The following is a 16,467-nucleotide window of genomic DNA, read 5'->3' as shown; positions in this document are numbered from 1 at the left end:
GGTGTTTTACAGGCATGAGAACTAGTTTTGTTGTCCATTTATTTTGCCTGGACAAAATCCAGTATGTTAGAGAAGGACAAAAGAACTTGTGTTCTGAAGGGCATCAAAGACACCCTACGAATTAGTTCCTTATGAAAAACAAGTCTCATCTCATAACACAGTGTAATCATTTGGTACTTTTCAGTCAGGAAGCAAAATATCATTTGCTTCTGATATTGATTTGGCAGCCAAATTTCATACATTTGTAATCATTAAGGTTGCTTTGTTTGGGATCTTAGCTGTGGATCAAACAATGAAGAGGTCACTTTTGTATTATAGATGGAATGACCAGGACTATTAACAAATCAAAAGTAAAAATTCTCTCATGATTTAAGAGAAAGGCTAAAGAAAATTCAGCAGCTCTGTTACTATTTTTGAAACTGCCTTTATTATGTAAATGGACAATAAGATGGGAACCACCCTGTGTTCATATTAAGGAGTTTTCAGAAGCAGGTATGTTAAAATCCCACCCCATTTTGGTAAAAATGTAATGTTATGTACTCATGTTTATTTACTCATTTTTATTTACCTAACAAACAATCTCTTCTTAACTAGCGAGGGATCCTTCTAGGCACTAGGAACAATGCAGAGCAGAGGAAGACAAGAGTCCCTGACTTCATGGAAGTTACTTTCCAGTAAGTAGGAAAGACATACAATACACACACATACAGTCATGTGAAGTGCATGGTCCCTAAGTGTTAAGTGCTAGAGATGATGGATTGAGGATGGGACTTTGAGATATAGCGGTCCCAGAAGGCTCCTTGAGGAGAAAATTGAGCTCAGATATGAAGACAATAAAGTTTTTTTTTTTAATAGCAGAATCAGATGCAGAAACACGTCATCTAGATACTCCTAATCCGTACATGGATCATAGGAATTTGATCTAAGCATGTATAATGGGAACAAATAAAATTCTTCTAGGAAGTGACCAAGCTGATGCCTATGATGGTAATTGGCTAGCTGGCAATCAGCGGGTTAGAATCACTGAAAGACAATAGTCCCCCATAACCCCATTGTCCACTTTGATACTGCCATCTGTAATGAGAAAAAAATTAAGACAAATGTAAAGCACTAACGTTTTGGTGTCACTCGACGCGGATATGAAAGCTGTTCTGGAATGTAGAAGGAAGTATTAAAACACAGGCATACCCATTTATTCACCAGACAAAAATTTTACTGGACTATGTCCAGAATATATGACCTTGAGGACTGACTAGCATAAAGGCCACGTTCTGCCTTAAAACATGTACATGGGGTAGGATTGTTTCAGCTAAAATTCAGAGTCATGTAATTTTATTGCAGGAATAAGGTATTGGGTCAGGTCTCTGAGTCTCCTAACAATCAAAGACTTAATCAGACATCTAATCCACATTTTATAGGTGCTGTTTAATGGCATCATGACAAGTGCACAGTGGAGTGGACTGGGATGTGGTCGGGACCCCCTGGAAATCCCAGTCCCCTGTGAAGTTCCATCCTTGTTCTCCAGGGCACCAGTAACAGAGATTCACCGATGTGTGGAGAATCTGTAATAAATTTTCTTATACTCAGATTCTGCCGTCATACCACACAGTCTGTCTCAAGTGTTAACGTTGGTTTGAGAGGGGGCATCATATTTAAGTTTTCAACAACAACAGCACAATGACAAGAGCTCAAAAAAACAGAGAAATTGTCAATTTTAGGGTGATTTTATAACAGATTATGCTGCAGTTTTATGGGGATGATTTCTCGGCAGGTCTGTTCTATCACTGGAGCTCATACTTTAATGAATATTCGTTTCTAAATTATTTTTGAGGCGCTACAGAAGAGCATGAGTTGGTCAGTCCAGATGTTCAGGGAAGATGCTGTGGGTGATAGAACAAGTTGGACCTGCATACTAGGATTAGATTATCATAAATTGTGGGAATCGATCCAATATCCAAAAAATGATATAATTGAAATATTGAAGACACGGCTTGGGGATACCATGGCAGAAAGGGTGCATTAAATGAGCTCAGCACGTTCTTACACTGGGCCATATGGGATTTGGTAAGAAAAGTGTCTGGAGAATGCAGTTATTAGGGGGATTTCGATAGCAACATGAGACAAGAGAAGTGATCAAACATAATTGTTTTCTCAGAGAGTTATCACCAAACAGACCCAGTGAGGACTTTAAATGAGACAGAGTTGGTTGGAGATGTGCAGTCAGACTTCAGTAAACTGAGTACTGAAATCTAAGCTTGGAGTTAGTAACAACAACAACAAAAAATGAACTGGACGGTTTTCCTGCCTTTCTTAGAGGTGCTATGTTTCAGGGTAATTGAGTAGCCCTTGTCAAGAGGGAAAGGTCTTACTGTATAGAAGTCCAGATAGAAACATGGAATGAGGGGGGCCTGGGTGGCTCAGTCATTAAGCGTCTGCCTTCAGCTCAGGGCGTGATCCCAGAGTCCTGGGTTCGAGCCCTGCATTGGGCTCCCTGCTGCACTGGGATCCTGCTTCTTCCTCCCTCACTCCCCCTGCTTGTGTTGCCTCTCTCGCTGGCTGTCTCTCTCTCTGTCAAATAAATAAAAAAAATCTTTAAAAAAAAAAGAAACACAGAATGAATAACTGAATTAAAAAACCAAAATGTACTTTGCAATTACCAACATACAATGCTAAAACTATTTTGCAAATGGACAGTTATGTGATACCAAAATAAAATCCACTGATCACAGTCTGGTTGGAGTGGGAAACATCATGCAACCATAGAAGAATCAGGCTGCCATTATCTTTATCCAGCAATCAATCTTAGCTTGGTACTAGTGGGATGATTATATATTTATTCCAGGTGTCATACAGCATGAAATATGAAACATCGCCCTTCATGTGTTTGTATTAAAGATATTTATCATCCATCTAAGTAAGTTTCTGTATTTTTCTACCATTCATAGGAAGTACAGAGGATGCAGAGCAAGCTCCCAATATCCCCACTTCCCTGGTATTCATATCTTATTTCATATCCCCTTGAGTGTGGCCTGGACTAGTGACTCATTTCTAATGAAGAGAAGTCAACAGAGGTGATGGGCTGTCATTGTTGAGGCAAGGCTACGGAACAATCTAGCTTCCTTATTGCTTGCCCTCTACAGTTTGCTCTTTCATTCTTTCTGATGGAAACAGCTGCCATGTGGTGAGTTGCCCTGGAAAGAAGCCTACACAAGGAATTGAGGGTGATCCCCTGCCAATAGTCACCCAGGACCTGAGCCCAAGATGGGAGTGAACTTGGAAGAGGATCTTCCCCCAGGCAAGCCTTGACATGACTGAAGTCTCAGCTGATAATTTGATTGATTACTCTGAAACTCTAAGTCACAGGCAAAACAACAGCAGGGTAATGAATGTTCCTTGTTTCAGATGCTAAATTTTGGGATAATTTGTTATGCAGCAATAAAGAACTATCATATAATGCAAATAACACCATGAGGAAGCATTTAGGCCAATTTAGAAGGTGGGGCATTGTATAAAACAATTATCATGCATTCTTCATCAAAAGAGACTGTGACAACCACAGGGACTGTTAAACATTGGAAGACACATGAGACGAAATTTTCATTTGTGTCTTGATTTGCAAAGAATAGAGACAAAAGGCATTCTTGGGACAGTTAGAAAAATCTGACTATTGATTGGGTATTGAAGTATATTGAGGAATTATTAATTATGTTAGGATACTATTATTTTGGCTCTATGAGAAGATATTACCTTATCTGAAATATGTATAAATATTTAAAGGTGAAATATTTCTGTATAGGACTTTATACTTCGGTATAAAGGGTGGAATGTATGTGGGTGTGTTTCAGTTAATTTGAGTCTCCTTCTTGGAGGTGGTCGGTTAGCATTTAAAGTATCCTAATCATGAATCTTCATTTCTGTAGGGGCCACAAATATTGTTTTAGAAGTCTACAGAAGAAAGCTTATATTTAACTAATGGGTTCTTAAAAATTATTTTATTCATGAAGTATACATGATGTGAAAGACAGGGCTTTGGCTAAGACAATGGTTGCAGTTCACCGTCCCTGCCTGAAGATGCAGTAGGTATGCAGGTGGCCCAGCGGCAACACACCTTCAGAGCAGCACTGGGATCCAGATCCCAGATCCTGTCTAGCCAGACCCAACAGCAGAGAGTCTCTTGACCATTTTTCTAGCAGACACATCATAGCAACTGTCTTGGAGTGAAATTTTCATCCCAGGTGCTTGCTTATCAGAATGTCTGAAGCCAGAGAATGAACATTTCTCAAACTTATAATGAAGAGTCTTTCTGACAGTTTGGGGCCTCTTTTCTAATAAACGTTGTTTGGCGGAAATTGGTTGAAAACTTTTTATTGTAATATACCACCTGGTCCAGGTTCTGGAAGAGGAGAAGTATGGTTCTCACCTTGCTGGAATTGCTGGAAAATACCAATTCCGAAAAGCAGTGTTACTATCTATCTGCCAAATACTGGGCTTTCTCTTCTGGGAAAAGTACACTTGCCTGGCCTGCAGAACTTGGGCGGGACCACATCAATTGCTACAGCAAATGAAATGAATGGGAATTGACGTGTCACTTGCATGAAGAAGCTTTCAGAGCCAGAGTGCTGGTCACATGACATGTTTTCCCCCCTCCTCTTCAAGCTTGGAAGCATGTGATAAAGGTGGTGTTTCCATCTGCCTTGGTTCAGTACCTGGCATTTGGTACTCAATAAACATATGATGAATGAATAAATGGATTTATAAATGCACAGACTTAGTTAACTTCAACTATGCTCCCACCAACAGGTTATGTTTTAGGCAGCCCTATCAAAAAGAATAATTAATGCTTTAAAATATGACACACTATCTAGGAAGGGAAGCAAAGCACAGAAAGCCTTAGTGGTTAGTTCTATCATTTTTCTAGGAAGAACTAGCAGTCCCACATGATTGTGAATTATCGCTAAAGAGATATGAAATGTCACCACTTTCTCTTATAGTTCCTGGAAAATAGTTTCTGGAAGTAATAGTTTTTGTTTGTAGTCATCCTGGAGTTTCTGTTCGTGGCCTGCGTACTGCTCCGTAAACTTCTGGTAAGAGGACCTGTTCCCCAATCTTTGTTCCTGTAGGTTTTCTCTTGTCGCGAATAAAACGGAGACCGCAAAGGCAAACGTGGTCCAGAGGATGAGCTTTATTGCAAGCACCCGCGGGCGAGGTTCCGGGACTCGGGGAAGAGCGATGAGTCGGGGAAGTCGCGCCCAGGGCAGGGCAGCGAGGGTTTTTATTGGGTACTGCTGGGGGTGGGGAAAGTCTGTCTTGGAGAGTCGTGGCAGGGTTTTATTGGGTACTGCTGGGGGGTGAGGAAAGTAGGTAGGATGGGTTTCGGTTTCCCGCCTAGGATTTGGTTTAAATCTTGGCGGGAGAGTCCGTTATCTTGGCAGAAGGGTCGGCCATCTTGGGTGTCTTGGCCCCTTTTTCTAGGCCAGCCCAACAGCTCCTAGGCCCTTTCTTGAAATTACATGAACCTCACCAAGACACACTGGAATAAACCCAGCAGTACCCTGGCCTGTAATGCAGGCCCCCTGGCGGTCACCTGGAGGACAGCGGGTCCCCCTGACCCAAAGCAGAAACGGAAAGCTTTATTTCTGCCTAGCTGACTCCCGCGAGTGCACGCAGCAGGCTCTGACCACCTCCTGCTCCTCTTTAGCTGACAGTACAATGAAAGCAGGCCAATTGCGTGATCACTTGAAATTTATTTTCTCCTTTACATTCCAAACACATTACTAGCCTGTGGCAGAAAAAGGTAGCTATCCAATAAAAATTTATGCTCCCTTATACCGTGTAGAGTTGTTGCCAGACAGACACTATATTTTCCAGCCCCTGTTCAGTCAAGGTGGGGCCATATGACTGGTTCATGCCAGTGGAAGATGAGTGAAAGTGATGTGTGCCCCTTCTGGGCTGAGCAGAGTAACAAGGAGTCAGTTGATGATTTGCAGATACCAGGGTGTTTTGGGAAGCCACCTGTTTGAGATGATAGCGTCATCCTCAGGAGTAAGCAAAGCCAACACTACCCTTACCAATGATGAGTGAGTCATGTTAGCCTGTGACAGCAGAAATAAACTATCATGTTGACTAACTGGGATGGGGGGGTTGTCTGTTCTAGCAACTCTTCCCTTAACTTTAATACAGCCCACCCTACTGCTTATGTCACCAGCATAAAATATTCATTCTCAAGAAGGAGTTCTTTAAACCAGCGATTTGATTGTTCATAAAGCCAGCCTTGAGTTGACTAGTGGATAAAACATTTTGTTGGAGTCATTTTTTTTTTTTTAAGATTTTATTTATTTATTTGACAGAGATAGAGACAGCCAGTGAGAGAGGGAACACAAGCAGGGGGAGCGGGAGAGGAAGAAGCAGGCTCACAGCAGAGGAGCCTGATGGGGCTCGATCCCATAACACCAGGATCACGCCCTGAGCCGAAGGCAGACGCTTAACCACTGTGCCACCCAGGCGCCCCTTGTTGGAGTCATTTGGACCAGTATTTGAATTTGACATTTCTGAATTCTTTAGTTTGAAACTGTGCTAATTAGGGTAGGTAAGTCTGGCTTCTGTGATAAACAACCCCAGATCTCAGTGATTTAACTCCAAACAAAGAAGGGAGGGGAATTTTCTCAGAAAGGAAAGCTAAGTTTAAGTTAAAACCATTAATTGTCATTTTCCCTAAATCTTTACAAGTGATAAAAATTAATTAAAAAAAACCTCTTAAAATTCTAATCTTACTAAATTAATACTATTCTTTTTTTTTTAAGATTTTATTTTTTATTTATTTATTTGACAGAGATAGAGACAGTCAGCGAGAGAGGGAACACAACAGGGGGAGTGGGAGAGGAAGAAGCCGGCTCATAGCAGAGGAGCCTGATGTGGGGCTCGATCCCACAACACCGGGATCACGCCCTGAGCCGAAGGCAGACGCTTAACCGCTGTGCCACCCAGGCACCCCCTAAATTAATACTATTCCAAACTACGTAATAGAATGGCATCAGATTGCCCCTATGGATCTTGGCCTGACAGTTTGTTTCTGCTTAGAACTTTTTGGCAAAGGCCGTTTGCAGTTACTATTATCTTGGGCATCTGAAACACAGTTTTATTTGTTTGCTTGTTTGTTTGGTTATTTATTGACTTCTACCTGCTTCAGAAAGGGCACTTTGAAGTCTTTTCTATCAATGTGAAATAAAGAACAGAGAAGGGGGTAGAAGTTCTGGAATGTTTCTTGCAGTTACATGTGAGACGAACTAAGCATAAAAAGACACCTACCAAACATGCACAAGACTTTTGCTGGTACTACCAAGATAGTACAAACCCCAAAAGCAGATATCCAAAAATTAGACTAGCACCTTAAGCCTATTTTACCAATGGGAAGGGACCACATGAAGGGGGTAATGTTAATAACAGTCATCATCAATTATTTTTGTCACCCATTTTATGTATTTCCTTATTTAATCCCCCAATAACTGCCTATGTGACTTCAATATTCTCATGTAACTGACGAGCAAACCAAGAAGTTCACTCTTTTGCCAGGATCACATCACTAGTAAGTAGCAAAGGTTGGCTTTATCTCCAGTTCTTTCTCCAAAACCCATGCCCTTGACTGCCAATATGGATGAAAATTAGCTTATATGGTCAAGAAGGGTATAGGGCAGTTAATTAGGAATTGTATATTTCACCCGCTGTGCCATCTGCAGCTCCATCCTTGGTGTCAAACCTGAGTTAAACTAAGATGGGTTTGAACCCTAAGCTTCAAACATTCCTTCAACCCTGTTTCAAAAATGGCAGATCTTGAATAAATGACAAGTCCTACCTAATCTCAAAAACTCTGTCTTTAAAATGTATAGCATGAAAATACATAACTCTGCCTACTTGGAACAGTTTACACAATGTTTCAGATATTGTGTGCTCCAAGTAGTCATGGAATCTCCGAAACTGAGGTCTTTGGCTCTTGAAGAGATGGTGGGTTTTGAAGGTGTTCACACTTCAGAGTTTTGTTGTTGTTGTAAAAAAAAAAATGACAATTGAAAAGGCAGAGTGGAAACAGAATACTGTCATTCTTCCTTCACCACCACTCTTGAAAAATAAAAGAAGTGAAAGGAGAACTTCCTATTTAAATCTTGCATTTTGGAAATACTGATCATAAAAATTAGACACTAATCTAACAGTTGGTGCTAGGTAGGTTTAAATCACACAAAAATTGAGAAAATTTAAGATCTAATTGGCTTTATTAAATGATTCATGAATCTGGCAGCATCTCATCTAGCAAATGGAAAGGAGCTGCACAGAGCTGTGGAAAAGAAAAGAGTTTTACAGGCAGAAAGGGAATGAAAAAAAGAAAATTATTAGTGAAGAATGCATTGTTTTAGGCAAGGTCACCCTTCCAAAGGGAATGGAAGAGGTCTACCAGTAAATTTCCTAGTGCTGACCAGGAAATTACATGTTGACTGGTTAAAGGTTAAATTTCTTGGTGGTGGTTGTGGGGGGAGGTGTTTGAAACTGAAGTTAATTTAGGTAGTAAGTCTTGGTTTGCTGACGTGGGGCCTTAACATTAATGACTCCATTTTAGGTCTATAGTTTTTTTTTTAATGGTAGTTTGTCATTTCACAAATTGCAATATGCTGCACGTGTTACTTCTTTCATATTCTAACAACTGACTATTATTCATTCATTTTAAGGTAAAAAAACCCCATCTGGTCACTCTGTCTATAGTCACATTTAACCCCTTTGTTAGCCTATGTAAAAAATTAAGCATTATGGTATAGAAAAAATATGTTGCTCTTAAAAAGGTAGATTTTCATGGGCTTATCACTTTTAATTCTTTTTAAAGCTTATTATGATAAACATAACTATCCAGGTTAAGAAAGTGAGGAAAAGGGCGCCTGCGTGGCTCAGTCGGTTAAGTGTGTGCCTTCAGTTCAGGTCATGATCCCAGGGCCCTGGAATCGAGTTCTGCATTGGGCTCCCTGCTCAGCAGGGAGTCTGCTTCTCCCTATCCCTCTGCCCCTCTCTCACTCTCTCTTTCTGTCTCTCAAATAAATAAATAAAATCTTTAAAAAAAAAAAAGTGAGGAAAATCTCCTTTCATGATGAGGTAACCCTTGGGAAATTCTGAGGTATGTTAAACCAAGAACACACAAATTTTTTCAAAGAACTAGATGGGAACAGATAGAAAAGTGTTTTATTCTAGGAAAAATAAATAATTGGTTCAAGTTTGTGAGATATATGGAGGATTGTCTCACTTTAGAGCCTTTAGAGAAAATTGATAATTCATTGAGAATTCTTAAAAAATAACATAAAGTTTAAAAAAAAGAAAGAAAAAAAGCACAGCAAGTCTCTTAGACAAAGTGTATATGTTCTTACTGTTCTTGAAGGGGCAAGTAAATAATTACAATGAGGCATAACTTGGTGAGTCTCACTTTGGAGTATTTAAGTTTAAGATAATAAGGACACAGACTAGAGCTATTCCAACGATCCCATTCATTCTACTTGCCAAGTTTCCCTCTTAAATTGAATTTCTTCCTCCATTGCAGCACATGAAGCAGCCCATTTTCCATGTAGGATTTCCAGTGTACAGATCCAAGTGACCTTCCAACCAGGCTCCTTCCGGACTGTGATCATGTGAGCACTAACTTAGAGATCTGACTCATTACTTCCATTCTAAAATCCCTTCTGACATGAATTTCTTGCTATTAGGCTACTAGTAAAGAATGATAAGGACTGAATGTAGTCTGCTAGTGACAAAGACCTACTGTAGGCTGGCTCGAATTTGTGGGAATTTATGGTTTCAAGTTCCCAAGAAGCTCCAGATGTGGAATTGGCTTCCAATAAAGCTGGATCCATGAGCTTACTGGTTTCCTCAGGGAAGCCCCTTTTCTCTTCTTTGTTCTGGGAGATGGGTTGGCTTTTTCCATGATGTAGCAAAGTAGATGTGGAAACTTTAGGCTTAATGGCCCTTGGGGCCTAGGAGAGAGAGTCTCTTTACCGATTATTCCAACAATAGACTTAGGAATTGGCTCATTGGCTAGTCTTGCTTCCAACATCCAGTCCTGGAACCCAGGAGATGATGTCATCCTTAGCTGACCACAGGTTACTGAGGAGACATGGTGCACCTAAAAGAAAAGAGGTTGAGTTACCATCTAGGGGAACGACAACAATGCATCCAATAAAAATTCCTAAGTGCTAACCAGAGTCAGGATTTGTGATAGACTCTTTATGTGTACTATTGAACATGGTTCCAAGCATCTCATACATGGTTGACATTACTGTTGTTGCTATTGTTACCCTGATTTTACAATTGAAGACCCTGAAGTAAGTGGGATTAAGAAACATGTCCAAGTTACTTGTAAGTAGCAGAATTGGAATTCAACGTTACATCTCTTTGTCTCCAAGCCCAGTCATTGAAGCATTGTTCTATATAAAATCGCTTAGTGTTTTAGGTTCAAAGTGTATCAGGAATTGTTTTTGTTTGGTTGTTGTTTGTTCTTCACTTTCTTCTGTAGGAGAATTACTTCCAAGGACCTTTCATCTCCTTTCTGCTCTTTGTTTCTCTCCACCTTTCCAAAAATGATTTTCAAAGAGAATGAGAGAGGAAACGTACAACTTGCATTTGATTATGATGAAATTTCTTTTCCATTTACTCAGTTTGGTTTCTGGGGTCATGCCATATCAATCACTTGCATTTTATTTTCAAGTAAGGGCAAAGAAATTTGTAAGTACAAGTTTGTATTGAACTGAGGACCTGGAAAAGAGCTTGTCTCAGACTATTGGTGAATTTCTTCTACCAAGGTTTTCCTCACTTTGATGAGAAGAATATATGTAAATTCAACTCCATGAGTCTCTGCAATTAAGTGGTTGTCTTAATGCCTGCACAATACTGCATAGCCTATAACTGAAAACTAGTTATATAAAATATGGAGAAAAAAAATTTTAAGTTCATTGAACAGAATTCCTCAGGACATGAAATTATAATTATAAATAAATGGAATTAAAACATTAAAATGCATTTTCCCCTGAGAAAGGAGACCTGATAAATGAGAGTTTTACATATCAGTGGGTTTTGTTAGAAAATTTGAGTTCCTGGAATGACATTCAGCTTTTTCTCCCCCCAAATATGAAATGAAAACTGATATATTGAAATTTCTCTATTACTCTAGCCACTGACCTGTCAAAAATATTATGGGTTGGTTTACCTTGGAAATTGGCATTAATAGGAAAATGACATGAAACTTGCTGCCCAAATGCTACTATTTCCAGAATTGTAAAAGTTGCATAGGCGTTTATTTCAATTTCTCATTTAGAGTGGCATGGGAGAGTGGGCTGAAATCAAATGCAGCCTCTGAAATGGAAATGCACTCATGCTGATTGGTTCTGGGAGCGATGTGTGAATACAAGGATGCCCATTTCAAGCCTAAATTATTTCCATTGCTTAATTCTCGCTTGTGCTTCAGGTCTGATTGGAGATATACTCTTAATAAGGAAGTACTCAAGTGATCTTCAGACTTTCTCAAATAACCATCACAAGAAAACTCACGATTACACAATTATTACATCTTCTAATTTCCTAGCCCTTAAGCAGCCCCATACTCAATTAATAAACGCAGTGGACAGCTCAAAAGCAATAGCATTTTTCTTACGGAGCATTTTGGCAAATGAAAGAACAATAGAAGAAGAAGGAGAAGGGGGGGAGAGAAGAAAAGAAAAAGAAAAGAAAGAAAGGGAGAGAAGTAAGATCAAAAAAGTAAGAAGAGTAAGAAAAAAGGTCAATTTCCATTTTACAGATAAAGAGTACTTTCCATTTTATGAAAGACTCTTGTGTATTTTATCCCGATTTTTACATTACTTCTCCCAATATCCTCATGAGGTTGATGATAACAATATCTGTAGAGGTTTCTTTTTTTTACAACAATAAAATAATATGATGTACATTGGTACATTGTTGTTGTTTGGTTTTTTAATGAGAGAGGGCACAGGCAAAGGGAAGAGGGGCAGAGGGAGAGAGAGAGAAAGAGAGAATCTTAACCAGTTTCTATGCCCAGCATGGAGCCCATCTCCGGCCTCGATCCCACGACCCTGAGATCATGACCTGCGCTGAAATCAAGAGTCAGATGCTCAACGGGCTGAGCCACTCAGGCCCTCCAATATACATTGGTTTTTCAATGAGTTTTAATGAGTAGTGGTAATAAGCCAATTTTTCAGGAAAGGAAACAGATCTTCCGAAGAAACAAGACTTACATGAGGTTGTGCAGTGGGGTGAAGACAGAGATGGGACTTGAACGAAGGTCTTCTGATTCCTCGTGTCCTGGGGGGTGAGAAGCTGCTTCTGTGTTACATGCAAAGCGTGCCTCACAGCGTGTGAAATGCTCCTGTGGGCACGGTCCTGTTTGAGCCTACCACCAACCTGGTGATTTTCACATCTTCAGCTGTTCCTGAAATACTGCCCTTTAGTCCTCGATTCTAAACGTCCGCGCCACCTTCAGTCTATGCCACACAGGTTTGGATCATTATCCTAGGAATTGATTCAGATTCGTCCTTGCCCAGCCTGGCTCCTCTGGCTTTGTCATGTCCCTTCTAGGAGGCTGCATGCTTGCGGATACCCAAAGTCTATCTTGCACCTCTGCATTCCCCCCTGGTGAAGAGGAAACGGTGAGCCACGTCATCCATACAAAAATATGTGTGCTTTAGTCCACATGCCAACAGTACGTGTTATTTTCCTGACATCAAGCCACTATATCTCAGGCCATAAGTTTTTACATACTTTCAAAGAAAGAAAAATTACAAAGGTTTCCCCACTATTACTTCAAATGTACTGCTAGTGTTTGTAGCACCATGTCCTAATTATTTTAAATGCAGTAACTGAAAATACCTACTTAAGGGTAGTCCAGGCTAATGAAAATGCAACATAAATGTCTAACACAAATAAAGACTGTTCTAAAATGCGAACAATGCATTTCTAGCACAATTTAATCAGAATGTAAGTTGTATTAATATTTGCAGTGAAAAGCTGGATTTTATTGTCTCTTTGTTGGCACTGCCCAATCTCTAGGAGCACAGGAGCCTGTACCTATCCACGTGTTTAAATAGCATCATAAAATTTTTTTAGATTAAAAAATAATAGCATCTTGTGTGGATTTCTCTAATCCGTTCTGTTCACACCCCAGAGCAAGCACAGGTGCTGCTGACGTTCATCAGACCCTACTCAGCACACAGGCTCACCGAGTGGCACCACCTTTCTGAAGGCTCCCCGTCTATGCCCCACTTTCTCTTGAATTCGGTGTTCTTCATCATCACATTAAGGGGACGTTCTTGGAGGGCAACGCTCTGTCATCTCTCACTTCCACATCTACGTGGTTGGTTTCTTTCTAATCATTACCTTCAGTCATGCTTCTACCAATAACAACCAGACAGTATCTCCTGGGGATGGTAAGGCGCAAAGGGTTTATACATCTTTGTGACCTTTATGAACACTGCAAATTCAAAGAGTAAATTGTAAGATACTCTCACTGAGATGGATCCAACTCTGGGCTGCTAAGTAATATCGAAGAGTCTCCGAGTTAAAGCAAGTTGAAACACATGCGTGTGAGTAGCTCTGTATGTGGCTGTGCATGCGTGGAGGCATCTGTACGTGTATTTACATTTTCAGGATCAATAAAACGAGGTAATAGCCTGACCTTCCATGATGTAACAAAACTGATATTACATGGATCAATGTGTTAATGAAAAAAAAACAACCCCAAAAACAGGAAACTAAAGCTCTGAACAATAGCTAGAAGACACAGACAAACATTTTCTCTGATTTGGGATCAAAGAAACACCCCAAAACAATAGATGAAATCACACAGGGCCTATTTGTTGACATAATTTTTTCAGCACATAAAGGATATTATAAACAAATATCAATTGGAAACTTAGATGATTTAGGCTAAAAAAATATGTCTAAAATGAATAAATGAACACATTTTTACAAGAAGGGCCATCACAGGTGGCAGGATTGGGACACAGAAGATGGACGACCATGATTAAGCCAGGAAGAAGGCAGTGGGTTCTGTTCCCAAAATAAAACAGGGGATGATACATATTAACTGCCTTCTATTTTTAAAGGCTGTTTGCAATCTTCTGGCAGGTATTATTTTCATTTGCAGATGATGAAAACGAAGGGTCAGAGATGCCAGCTAGATTTCCCGAGTAGGAGACCCCAAAGCCCTCATTCTTTCCTGGTCCTGCCTGTACATCCATCACTGCCTCAATTGTACTGGTGGTATTTTATTTGTAATAAATCTAACCACGCTCCAGCAAACATTTTATTGCTTTTAGAGAGTTGTGTCTCAAAGAACTCTTTCAGTTATTTTTGTAGATGGAAGTCTAGGCAGAATAGGTCCCCCACTGCTATTTTCTGTCAACCTCTTGGTACCCTTTGGTGAACAAATCAGTTCAACAAGCTGGCTGACAGAATGGAGCCCCCACTAGGTTCATGCCTGTCTGTGACTGTGAGTGAAACAGACGCATATATTGATTTATTTTTAACGGTACAGATTTGGAAGCAGAGAATGAATTGTCAGAGCGGTCTCCCCTCTATGTCTGGTCACCTCACCGTCGACCCATTCCTCAAAACCCACACCCAGAGCAAAGCCCAGGCTTTCTGTTCTTTCTAGGAAGTTTGGTAACAAGGTGACAAAAGCCCCTGGCCTTAGAGATGAGAAACTCGAGGTTTGGTGTAACTAGAAGACTCTCATTTTACGGATGAGGATCTGAGGCCATAATTGGGAGTAAACTGTAGGAACTGGGTTCATTTGAAGGTAGGTACAAGCTATGCAGCAAGTGTCTGGGGGATCCGCACCTCACTGACGTCTGGACGCTCCTCTGGGTGCCTCAGAATCTCCTGGGGAGCCTGAAAAAAACAGATTTCTATGAGATTCACTCCTAGAGAGTTAAAGTCCGTGGGTCTGGGGTGGCGTCTTGGGATCTGTTTTGAAAGTACTCTAAACAAAATCAAAACAACTCTCCAGATGATTCTGATTGTTCCCACATGGTGAACTGCATTCTCCAGGCAACACAGCTCATTAGCTTAAAAATCGTGACCAGAACCTGCATTTTCCCATGGGGCCCTTACCGCGGAGTCCTCCAGTAAGGAAATGACGCGCTGGACTCTGGTCCACGAGAGGCAGCCCAAGGGGCAATAAACAAGCCTACATCAGGGTTAGAGACCTAGATGCAGAAAGCCCAGAGCCAGCTACTGGCTGCATGGCTTTGCGTGCCCCAAAACGTTGCGCCCTGGTCTCCTCATCTGTAATACACTGTGGGCAATAATAGTACCTAGATCGGATTATTGTTATAGGTTTAACTTTTCTTATAAACTCTAATACTACTCAGCATATTCTAAGTACTATAGGAGAACTTGTTAAATGAAAGGATTCCAGATTGTTTAAGGCTCAACCTTCCTATCACAAGAGTCCTTTCTCTACATTTCACTTAAAACATTGTTCTCTGTATGGGACACCAAGAATGTATAGTGGCTAAGAGTTTCCGTCTTTCTCAAAAGGAGTAGAACTTTTCTTTCTACCTCTCTCTATGGAACTTGGTCCAGGCAGGTCTGTGACCCGGTTTGTCTCATCTCCATTAAACAGGCGGAACACAGAGGTACAGCAAATACTCACTTCAACCTATTACAATGCATCAATCAAGCCAAGGCCACACTAGCGCCCGGATGTCCCCACTCACCGTTTGGAGACTTTCTGCTGTCTAATTAAGGTCAGCTTCATGATACACTGGGAGTCTGAATCAACCGCATGTAACCACATCCGAAGTTTTGAACACAGGAGGTCCTTAATACCCTTGTCCCGATTTAATAAGACACCAAGGCTCAGAGGATTTGGCTGCATTTTTAAAGAGCCTCAAATGTTTTCTCATTGATTCTCCATCAGTGACACACAGAAAGCCTCCAAAATGTGAGCTAGTAGGCTGAGCCCACCCCGCGGGCAGACAGCTGTGTGCATCTTGCTTCGTAGTTCAGTGCTCTGTGAGGGTTGTTCAAATGCAATCTGCTCATCCAGATTCAATGAGAAGAAATTAAAACTCAAAAATAAAATCAATACTTATCTCTTTGTGCCTACTCAGTGACTGTAGACTCTGGCTTTCACGGGTAATAGATTCAGGCACCACTGCTACAGAATGCTGAAATTTATGGACTTCTCCATAGTCATTAATTAATAGTGTGCACACACAGAAAAATAACCAGGCGGAACACTCAGAAATGAAATTACTGACTACATAGTTTTTAAGTGGTCAGTCAGGTGGATAAAATGAATAATTGAATATGCTTTACAAGCAGGCAGTAAGGACAAGCAACCCAACAGGTTTTTAACTCTCTCTGAAGAACGCACATCTTATGGGGAGGTCTGGATTGATTTCACTCTTCTTTACTAGCCTGGGCCTT

Source organism: Ailuropoda melanoleuca, chromosome 14, assembly GCF_002007445.2.
Source record: "Ailuropoda melanoleuca isolate Jingjing chromosome 14, ASM200744v2, whole genome shotgun sequence".
Classification (NCBI taxonomy): Eukaryota; Metazoa; Chordata; class Mammalia; order Carnivora; family Ursidae; genus Ailuropoda; species Ailuropoda melanoleuca.
Note: the sequence above shows the minus strand (reverse complement) of the source record.